Source organism: Amia ocellicauda, chromosome 7 (assembly GCF_036373705.1).
Source record: "Amia ocellicauda isolate fAmiCal2 chromosome 7, fAmiCal2.hap1, whole genome shotgun sequence".
In the NCBI taxonomy this organism is placed as follows: Eukaryota; Metazoa; Chordata; class Actinopteri; order Amiiformes; family Amiidae; genus Amia; species Amia ocellicauda.
Window position 1 is genome coordinate 46958555 of NC_089856.1, and position 12005 is coordinate 46970559.

The 12005-nt window shown below is 39.6% G+C and overlaps 1 long non-coding RNA gene across 4 annotated transcripts; it reads right to left on the reverse strand.

The window, feature by feature from the left end:
- Nucleotides 1-261: 261 nt before the first annotated feature.
- Nucleotides 262-11802, reverse strand: LOC136753684 (uncharacterized). 4 transcript variants are annotated; one of them, XR_010817457.1, is made up of 4 exons: nucleotides 10638-11802; nucleotides 9952-10361; nucleotides 3427-6034; nucleotides 262-3044 (listed from the first exon to the last, which is right to left on the reverse strand). It is a non-coding gene; the product is annotated as an uncharacterized LOC136753684 (long non-coding RNA). The 4 variants fall into 4 exon arrangements; XR_010817458.1 differs by having other exon boundaries at nucleotides 3427-5168; nucleotides 5583-10361; XR_010817459.1 differs by having other exon boundaries at nucleotides 3427-4681; nucleotides 5058-10361.
- Between the last annotated feature and the right edge of the window lie 203 nt (nucleotides 11803-12005).

A 12005-nucleotide genomic window follows, 5' to 3' on the forward strand; every position in this document is an offset into this window, starting at 1 on the left:
TGAACAGTTTTGAACCCCAAAACTACTGCAATGAAAGAATGAAAATGGGTAATAATAAAGTAAAGCCGAGTTCGGCACACGGCTGCTCGGTAGTTTCGGGATTGTTAGTCAGGTGTATCAATGCTGCTGGTGCTCCTCGGGCGAGTCGGGTTGTTACACAGCCCGTCCAAAGACACTCGTCTGAAAAGGTTTCTGCAATGCAAGTATCCACATGTTATTAACGACATTGCCAACCCTCCATAATAATGAAAACGCATCAGCTTTATTACAGATTGCTTTATTTATGTTTTAGCTTCACTTCAAGGCATACATTACATCTTTTTTACTTTGCACTGAATATAATGGTGATTAAGTATTAGTAAATACAAAAGTAATTAGTAAGAATTAATGTTAAAATAAAATCCTCTGAATCAATTGCAACGAACTCAGCGTACTAACTGGGGATGATCCCGAGATAGTACCGTACTAATTTTGTTGCAATTAAGAACATAAGAACATAAGAAGTGGAATTTATAAATTAATTTCGGGAGTGAACAAATCCGTTGTCATCACACCCAATTTGCATTTGTGTCCCCAGGTCCGTGTGTCCCTGCTGATCTGGAAAAGCTCCTCTGGTTTGATGTGGTCGATGCCTTTCATGATTTTGAAGACTTGGATCAAGTCCCCACGTAGTCTCCTCTGTTCCAGGGTGAGAAGGTTCAGTTCCTCAGTCTCTCAGTAGGACATTCCCTTCAGACCTGGAATAAGTCTGGTTGCTCTCCTCTGAACTGCCTCTAGAGCAGCGATATCTTTCTTGAAGTGTGGAGCCCAGAACTGTCCACAGTATCCAGATGAGCTCTAACTAGTGCATTGTACAGTCTGAACATCACTGCCCTTGTGCTCAATTCTACACTTTTGACAATATACCCTAACATCCTGTTTGCCTTTTTTTATTGCTTCCCCAACTTTTTTTAGGCTGAGATTCAATAGATTGCAGCGAGGGTGGCTGCTCTGCTACGTACAACACCCTGACCCAGAACCAGGTCGTCTGCGAATGATTTAGCACCAGGTTCCCCACGAACATGCGGTGCATCTCAGGAGAAGGGCGGCCTCTCGTCTGTCCGCCCCCCGGCCCTGACACGAACGGCGCTCCACACTGGCCCCAAGGCCGTTTTAAATGCTCTCCTCAGTGTACACTAATTTACTTTGCATAGGAAACCCTCATCGGTGAGGTACAGTACAGGTCTTGGAAATAACCGATGGCAAAGATGCAGATAAATACTTTAGTTTATGAGCAGCTTTTATCACTTTCTTTCTAACAATAAATCCACAGAAGCATACATCAGTCCTTTAACATCACAGACACAAGGCAGTGGTTTCAGCATCAGGTCATCAACAATCCTTGCCCAAACAGATGCCAGCGGGCCAACCGGAGTCATGTAGTTGCCTGGCAACCAAAGGGAGTAGTCTTCTATATAATAGTATACTCTTCTTTGTAAATTTGATATTTTTGATTAATCTGATTAAATTGGGCCCTGAGAGTTCTTGCCTGCCTATCTATTGAGGGAGTACATTTCTTCCTATCAAAGTCAATATAACTATTAACATAGAGGAGATTGAGAGTAGAGCTGTGAATATTTCCTCTCTGCTGAAATGTCTCAGTCTGCCTCAATCACTTTCATCTGGGAAACTAACGAAATAGATTTTTACAATATTGGTCACTTTTCAGTTATCAGTCATGTAATGTATATTCAGATATGAGGAATCGTGACATTCATTGATTCCAGGACATGGAGATTACATGTATAACAACAATTTCCATAACCTACTGGGAGAAACAGACGAGCCCTCCATGCCCACAGCAGAGCATCAGAGAGGACAGGAATGTCCTCAGGATTAACAGATTTATCTAACTGTACAGAGAAAAACTTTACCTGTCTCTGTTCTCAACATAATACAAAGGAACAGCAAGATTTCAGAAATATGACATTCACAGCAGCAACACAAAAAGCCATTACAACACACTGTTATATTGCAAATATAAAATACAAGTAATACAAACATATCCTATTTCAAAACAACAATGAAAAAGGTTTTTATGAACAATGTGTTTAATAAACCATTGAGCCTTTGATCCAAATGCAGCTCTGAGAGGTGCAGTCATTTGCAGGATAAGACTCGAGACTGAACAAAGAAAAAGCCCATATATTTGATAAATTGGAAGAATAAATTACTATTCATGAAATGCTGATTAATATGCAAATCTTACAGATTATATTGGCTATTGAACGATCAACAATATAGATAATGAGTACGAATGTGATGGCCCTCTGTCCGGCCCATTTGGCACAATTCCACGTCACCACTTCTGTGACCTTGTGGACAGTTTAACCATGTCTACCTCATCCCCTGACAGTGGCAAGGCAAAGAACTTTAGATTTTATGGGAACTGAGTGTCTCTGTCTGCTACAGACTTTTCACACAGGCCCTGTATGAGTCAAATTTATTATATAGATGCTGATCAATATCTGTAGTCACCTGATAGATCTTGGGTATCCTCAGAGTATTACCAGTTCCTTATCATTGTCCCATGGGTTGAATACTGGACACAGTTTCTCTTTGAATTCACTGTGGAAAGTGTACAAGTGAAGCATATTTTTCACGTCATAATAAGAGACCTTCCCTCCATTGTAGTCTAGATAGACACCCACTGTGGACCCTTCGTTTAGTCTCAATAAGCACACTGTTTCTATCCAGAGCCAAGTACTCATTGCCATTAAACCAGATGGTCCAGTAGCCAAGATAGTTCTTGATGTTTCCCCTGAAATATTTGTCTACAGACTCGCGGGCCACCCCGAGATCCCAGTGGTCCAGACCATCAACCATCACCTCCCAGTAATGCTTCCCACTGGAGAATCCCTGCTCTCCCAGCACACCAGGCTAGTGTTTGTATCTTCTGTCATTGTCCTGGATGCCTTTTTGATCTCTATCACAAGACACCCGTTTTCAGTCTTGAGATATTCTCAATGATGGGTGGCTTGTTTCAGGATCCAATGTTATGTTTTCTTCCAAAGAGAAAACAAAATACAAAACATTTATTTGAAAACTGATGCCATTTTTTTAAATCAATCCAGATGCAGTAAATAAAGTGTCAGAGAGCTCAGGGCGACTCTTCTACATCTCCTCTGCAGAGCTACATCATTACAGGGGCACTAATGTGGCTCACACTGATATGACTCCACTGTAGTGTTCAGCCTAAGAAACACTAACTGCTCTTGAGCACATCCAACCCTGTCAGTTGTGTGCAGTCCCTTGAGGAACTCAACTTACAGATGGATATAAGATTTAAAACCAGTAATTTCTCTACCTCATGGCCAAGCCTTAGTCAAAGTTTCATTTACTGTTTCAAGCAGTCAGTAACCCCTATGATGTTGTCTTGTAACTTACCTTTATACTTCAGAACTTCCTTTATCTCTGTAGAAGAAACAAAGAAATACATGTTCAAATACATGTAGAATAATTTCAAATCACTTAATAATTTTTTAAATGGTGCATCAATAACAATCTGGCACTAAACACCTCCAAGACAAAGGAGCTCATTATTAATTTCAGAAAACTGTATTTTGGGGGAGAAATGGTGGAGAGGGTGACCACCTTTACAGTTCTTGTTACACATATCTCCTGGAACCTCACATGGACTGTAAACACAACATCCTTGGTGAAGAAGCCACAACAGCGGCTGTACTTCCTGAGGACATTCCTGAGGAAAATCAATCTGTCCCAGCAGCTGCTTGTGAAATTTTACAACTGCTCTCTCGAAAGCATACTAACTTACGGCATCCTGGTGTGGTATGCTGGTTGCACTGTAAATAAGTGTATAAATAAAGTGTTGAAGAAAAGCTCTGCAGGGAGTCATCAATTCAGCACAGAAAATCACCGGCTCACAGTTGCCTTCACTTAAGAACATTAACAAAACCAGAGGTTTATGTCGGGCCAGAAACATAAAAAAGGACTCTTTCCACCCCGGCAACCACCTCTTTACTCTGTTGCCATCTGGAAGGCGCTATCGGTCTCTTAAGATACGCACCTCCAGATTCCTGAACAGTTTTTTTCCAAGCGCTATCAAAGAATTGAACTAAGTAATAAGGAGATTAAACATTATAAATTACAGGGTTGTGCAATAATATTACCGCTTTTCATTGTTTGACTATTTATATATTTTTTATATATATATATATATATATATATGGTGTGTTTGTTTTTATGTTTGTGTGCACCACTGAGGAGAAGTGCTAAGAAACTCCAAAGAAAAGAAACACAAAGTCAATAATTAACTTTGGCTTTTGGTGTTTGTCTGTTTAATATGTTTTATGTGTAGAGAAGGACCTGTAAAATGTTTACTTCAAGAAGGAGCTATGGTTTGGATTTGTTCTCATTTGGTATTTATTACCACCCCCCCACCACCACCACTATACATAATAAATTAACTTCTTTGCACCATTTTCCCACCATGTATGTCTGTTTTCCTAGACACCACCTATTTAACACACCCAGCACTGTGGTCCCCCACTGGTAAAATAACTACTTTCATATTGTTTTTCACATGACAAGAAATTAACATGGACATTTTGGGTCATCATAATGTACTGGAAAAAAAAGGAGAAAAATAACTTACCTAGTATGTCATTTTGATTCAACTTCACTAAAACACACAAAACACAGAAGATATAAAAATTGAGCAGTTTGGCCAATTTCATTTCATTACATAGGCAGAACCCTGAAACTTTCAAATAAGTCCATAACATAACACGTCTGTAGAAATTATATATATATATATATATATATATATATATATATATATATATATATATATATATATATATATATATATATACTGTTTATATACGACTTCTGTATTTGGGGTCATGCACTTAAAAAAATATCACAGAGGACAATTTTTTTTTTTTCAATTTAGTTTTCTTCAACAAAAAATGTACATACACAAACTAAAATAGCCATTCTCATTAGTTAATCACACGACAAAAAAGAAAGTTTGTACATATCTTGTCATCTTTTACCTTTTTTAAATCTATAGATGTAAACAAGACTGATTATGAGGGGAATTCCTAAGACAATAATGAGGAATATAGCAGAAATCTGCCAGGGTTGACCTGGAATGAAAAAAACATCTGAAAAATAAAACAACATCCATTAAAACTTTAAGTAAAAATAAAAGTACAATTTTCTTATTAAGGTTCAGTAGTTACAGACTAAGAAAAAATAATATAAGGCTCAAAGAAAACAATTATCCATTCTATGGAGTTACAACAGTGGCAACATATTTTTTAACACCTTATTACATGCTGGGTGTGTTTTTATTTTTATTGTATTATGATATGCAGGACCAGCTTGTATAATTACAGACCTTATGATTGTAAAAATATTTGGGCTGGAAAGAGAACCTGAAAAGAGACAGCTCCCAAGGAAGAGGACTCCGAACTCATGGATTTTAGGTAAATGCAGCACAACTATCAATTAACCTATACAGACTTCCTATCCTGAGGAAGTGAGAAGGCTTTACATGTATAGCTCTAATTACTGACCGCTGTTGTAGACCCTGGACTGGACCTGTGTCCTGTCTCCCCCGTGTGTCACAACACAGGACACTGCTCCCACCGCCCGCCCCGGCAGCAGAAGGTCACTCCTGACAGAGTACAGCCCGTCTGGGGTTCGGGTGATGTGGGACCTGGGGGCAGCTGACAAAGTGGTTCCGGGTTTGGTTTTCCACTGGACCTCTGGCTGGGGGTACCAGCCCACAGACTCACAGGACAGAGCGATGCCTCCACTCTGGTGCCCATCCAGAGAGACCAGGGGGGCACTGCCAGTCACAGTTAGATATTTGAAAGGTATGTAAGTTGCCTACTCTGAATGCCATCCTCCTCCTCTCAGTGTTGGCTTCTCACCTGCTGTCACCCTGCACACCTGCAGCAGAGTCACAATCCCAGCAACACTCAATCTCAGCATGGTCCCCACACCGGGCATTACAGCATCACTCCTGGAAGACAAACCCTGCTGTCTGACACATAGACCTCTCAGTGTTCAACACAGCATGAGTAAGTGGTTGTTGTTACTCAGAATGGGCATGTCAATTATGCATTCATATTGTTTAACATAATTTTGAGAATGTCAGCTTGAGAAATGTTAGAGCTCCAACTTTGACATTAAGCTTGGTAACGTGGTGAGCCGTGTTTTTGTTTTGTTTTTGGGAAGACAGTACATACATATCTACTGTCAGTATTTGATGTAGGCTTGAGAACATGAGATGAGATTAGAGAAACAGGTCAGTGGTTCTTGTGTGCTACATATGGTTATGGTGTTACTGCAAATTCTAAATATTACACGGTGTTTAAGAGAAAATCTAAAAGTTTTTAACTAAAAAAAAGAAGGAAAAACTGAGCCCACCATCGAGATGGAGAAGCAGAACACCTGTTTCATGTGTTGGGTAGCACCGCCCAGGACATTTATCTGCAGTAGTTGGAGGAATACTGCACACCCTGAAAGAATAATACCTACAAGAAAACCCATGTGTCTTCTTCACATGCATACAGCAGCAAGGCCAGACAAGAGACCAATATGTGACAGAACTGGAAAATAAAAGTAAAACTTGTGAAATCTACCTGAATCTTTAAATAGAGATCTAATTCCATGCATTATAAGTGATGCAGTTTTAAAAGAGCGATTTCAGAGAGGCAGTAGACACTTGCAAAGTAGCTGAGCTTACAAAAATAAGAAGTAAGACTCAAATACTGAAGTAAAGAACCTAAGTCCTCAACTGGACCCCAAATCCAGGATCTTAGAAAGAGTTATAAAGGGGAAAAAACAGATCAGATACAGAAGGTGTAGTGATGAAAATGTGAGAAATGGGAAATGGGAAAAGAATGCTTGAACTGTAAAAAGAAAAATATTTTGCAAGGATGTGCAAAATGGGGAAAATACAGACAGTGAAACAGCTAGACGAAGACTTGGACAGTGGAAGCAAGCTTTTCACTGAAATCATGGAGAGTGAAGACAACCTTGGAAAAGACTGAAAAGTACAGCTGTAAATCAACGTTGAACAGCTGTAAACTCGAGATGGGGAGCTCAAGCTAATGTATTGCCAATGTATTGAAAATTAATTCAAATTTGTCTGAAGAAATTAAACTGACTACATACAGTGAAGAGATGATTCCAGTTCCAAACTGTTGTTCTGAATTTTGAGACTTGATGCAATATCAATAGTCTATCTATGTCATTTTAGTCTTGCACAACAGCCTAAATCCCAACCCCTGACAACACCAAAATGTCAAGCTAGGTCTAAACAAATGTACATCCAATAAAGTAAAGTCAGTACAAACACAACCACAACTGTAACGAAAACCTAAGTTCACCAAATCTACCCCAACCGGAACAAAATGCCACTCTAATTTTAACACTCAATTTTAAGAAATTGGAAAAATTGCTCTCAAAACAACCTAAAGGTAACCTCAAGACCATTCCCATATCCAAATGTATCCCTGCTTATACTCATCTTGGTTCGATTCTATAAATTTGGGTTTTCAAAAGTCTTTCAACTGTGAACTGAAATATCAAAATCATAATTTCGTTACAAAATAGTAATTGATTAGACTAACATCTTAATGACATTCAGGATCCTAATTCTGAACTGTGATCATGGATTTCAATGCTGAAAGGAAAGACTTCACTTGTATTGCATTCGTAGCTTACTGGCTCAACTGAAGGCCAAGCGACAGCCGAACTCCAACCCTTTAGTTATATTATTAAATGTTAAATGTAACTAAATATGTTTTAATGTGCTCTAAACCACATAAAAGTAACTAGAAGAAAGTTATTACCTTCATCTGAATACCTTATTCTTATTTAGCTTGGTTAAATTCTTTATAAAGTGCATAAGAGCATGTTGAACTGCAGGCTATTATTATAAATGCTGTACCGTGAAAATGAATGCAGTCTGTTGACAAGAACCAAAGGCACACCCTCAATGCCTTTCCAGGCTGAAACACCTTCAGTTTAATAGGAGTTGCACTTTCAGTTTTAACGAGAAGTTAAAGCTAAAGACATCACATTATTTTCTACATACAATTACCCTCTTATACAGTTGGGTTTTTACTGGAGCAACCTACATACAGTGTACGTTAATCAAGTGTACAGCAGTATCCCCCACATGGGACTAACTCACTTGAACTCTCACTTGGCATTTCCCTTCCTACACCAAAAACCTGTTCCTTTTTATTCCTTTTCATCTGAGATCTGTTTTTTTCTAGTAAATCGGGTGCTGCTTCTCTTTCTACAATCTTTCTTTCATTTTACTCCACAGAAATGTTAAGTTATGTAATAATTATAATAATAAATCAACATCGTCCACTTGAGGTATTCATTTTAGAACTATGGATTATAATCCAAGACATTCCACTATTCAACATTTGCTGATTTTTTATTAAGAAAATACAGACAAAGAATAGCTGTGTACTGGAGTTTTTGCCACAGTGAGACTCATACCCTGTTCGTCCACACCACAGTGCAGTGACCTTACTGCAACACTGAAAGGCTCAGGCCCTTAGCGAGAATTCAGAAGCCTGTCGTAGTCATAGCACAAGTTAACACTTTGATGATAACCTCTCACTGACAAATGGGCACACAGCAGGGATCAGGCCGATGGATGCAATGCCCCAACTCCACAGATACTCTAGCACCAAATTCCAATCGAGTCAGCACTGTAAAACACAAAAATTCAAGGTACTTTACATATTCCATAAACCAGGGCGACAAACCCTTGCTGGCGAAGTGTGGTCCGGATCACGGCATGGAACGAGGGAGGGGTGATCGGGACAAATAGGACACTTCATGGAAAAAAGGGCAGGGGAATGAAAAGGGGCCGTGGCTCGCATCACCCCACCTCCCCCTCTGCACGTCCCTGATTTTGTGTAATATTCAAGGATTAGGTAAATCACAATTACATAAAACAGTTGTATATGGGCTCTAAATTGTAGGAATTGTTAGTGTAATACTATTATTTTGTTATTTGACATGTTTTGTGCCTCGAAAAACTCGTAAAAACTCTAGTATTAGATAGATCTCCCAATTTCTCTTAATCTTATCCACCCCTGCCCCCTCTGCTAATTTAAATATATGTATGTACAGTAATGTGCAAAAGTTTTAGGCAGGTGTGAACAAATGCTGTAAAGTATAGTATTCAAGTAAAGCATTCAAAAATAGACGTTAATATACTATATTAATCAATTAACAAAATGCAAAGTGAATGAATAGAAGAAAAATCTACATCAAATCAATATTTCGTCTGACCACTGCCGTATGAAAAATATCATCAACCCGTCGGCTATTAAAGCAAGTTGAACCTGAACAGGAAAGGATCAGTTTCAATGGCAATTTCCACAGAAATTATGCATTCCTGGCCAATATGTCAATTCTATGTAACAGTCCCAGTGAAGGTTAAGTTAATGTAAACTGCACACCAGTGACTGAGAACTTAATGAGTCACTGTGACCCCAGATAGTGAGAATTAAAGCTCTCTATGCTACATATTGTCAGTGTGATCTCAGATCTATGTGTTCTCTAAGGAATTGCACTGATATGTATCCAGACTTGAACAGTGAACGTGGAATAATCCATTATAGTGACTCTACATATAGTACATAGTACATATATTTATCTCAATGCTATTAACACAGTTTTAACAAACTTTCTATAAATTGTTCAAGATATAAAGCACCCCCTTAGTATTATTCGACTACTGCAACTCCCTCCTGGCCGGCCTGCCTGCATCCACTACCCGCCGCTCCAGCGCATCAGGACTCTGCGGCTCGTCTGGTGTCTCACACACACATGATTCACACGCTACTCCACTGGCTCCCGATAGCGGCACGCATTCAGTTCAAGACACTGACCCTCACCTACCGCTGTCTGGACCACACGGCACCGAGATGCACCTTCAGACCCTCATCTCTCCATACATCCCCTCCAGACCACTGCGCTCCTCCAGCGCCAGAAGACTAACTGTGCCTCCTCTCCACTCTCCCTCCTCCAGAGCCGCTCCTTCTCATCCCTGGACCCTAAGCCCACCGAAGTCAAAACCACAGAGTCCTGGACCTCCTTCCGGCGCTTATCAAGACGCATCTCTTCCCACAGCACGTGTAATATCAGTCCTTTGAATCCCCGTTAGATAGCACTTCAGTTTTATTATGCTTCTTGCGTTCTTGATTGTTCTCCTCTTGCTCCCTTCCCCGTAGCCCTTGACTGTGACCCGACATCTTGACAGCACTTAGCTTTCACCGTCCAGGATGTAGGAAGTCACTTACTGTACTTGCCTGTGTAAATTGGAAGTTGTAAAATGTATTATATTTTGAATTGCTATGTTTTATGTTTTTGTTTTACACTTATGTTGTAAGTCACCCTGGATTAGGGCGTCTGCCAAGAAATACAAATAAAAATAATATACAGTATTATTATACAGCCCTCTTTCACTTCACACCATTGTATCACTTATGTAGAAAATATTATAGAGCGCTTTGTTATGAAAAATAATTGAATAATCTATATTTGCAGACTTTTTAAAACTGACAAAGTAGAAACAGGTGACACACCGGCTTATCTGCACATGGAGGGATGTGTGAAGTTTCTTCTTTTCTTTGCGTACTGTGACTCCAGACTGTGAGATCAGCTGCAGTTTCTCTCCTCACTGCCGGTGTTCAGGATGAAAACAATGCGCTGCTGGCTGGAATGAGCTGCCCAGACTCGTCCTGTCAGACATAAAGCACCGTCTGAATGCGCTACCAGCTGTTTTTCAGCACTATTACTGTATTTTAACACTTGAAATCCGAGGCAGCTCATCCTGTCGGACAGAAGGGACCTGTCAGAATGGGCTTCCCTCTGTTTTTCAGCACTATTACTGTATTAGAAGCTTTCAAACGCTATGTAGCTCATCCTGTCATCTATGCGTAAATAGCAAATTGGTCATTATGACATAACACGGTCAAACTCATTTTAAATGTACATAATTATTACCAACAGATTGTTGGGCGTGTTCACTGCGCACGCGTACTTTCGCTAGGCAGCTCATTCTGGCTCCGTTTGTCGGAACTATATTTTCGATGACGAGCTATATTTTTATAGGTAAAACAGTCACCATTCGGCAGCGCAGCGCTGATTGTAATATTCACAAATATAGCAGATAGCATATAACTGCACACAGTGAGTTTAATAGACAGCTGGATGCGTCACTATTCAGACGGTTGTCATAGGATTATGAAAATGAATCGCTTTGCTGGTCAGATTGGAGACCGCATTGATATCTGGATACAAGCCACCTCTACAGACCTCGCTCTAGCAGTGGACTGGACCGTCTTCTTGGAGTTTTTATTTCTGCTGCAGAGACCGTATTCCTTTTGTACAGTGTTGTGGATTTTAACTTTTGGATTGCCTTGGCTTTTTATTTTTTGGATAGTTTTTAAATTGTTTTAAACCAAGTATGTACTGAATAAAATAGTGTCCCCACTTGATTCTGTGTTGCAGACTTATGCTGTGGACCCCAGGTAAAAGAACCTGTGATTTCCCTTTTTATTTATTTTTTCTTAGTACTGGAGGTTTGAGTCCTATTGCTCAATTAAAACTAGGTGGCGTAGTCTTGCATTTTTAGTAGTTCTGAAAGCCAGATAGGGGACAGATTTCTCACATTTGCACACAAGACGGTGAACAGCAGCGCTGTCTGATGCATTGTTTCAGAGCAACCAGACAGATTTCAATTGAAACGAATACAGTGGTGGGGGGGGGGGGTAACACGTTTGCTTGTATAGAGAGAATATATTTTGTATGATTTATTAGTACATACCTTCTGACGTGTGAAAATATTTAACCTTACAAATGCCAACCTGTTGGTTCATCAATAACACAATTGCTGTGACTATATTAGTTTCAACCTCCACTATTTCTAACAACCCGGTGCGTTTCTCCTC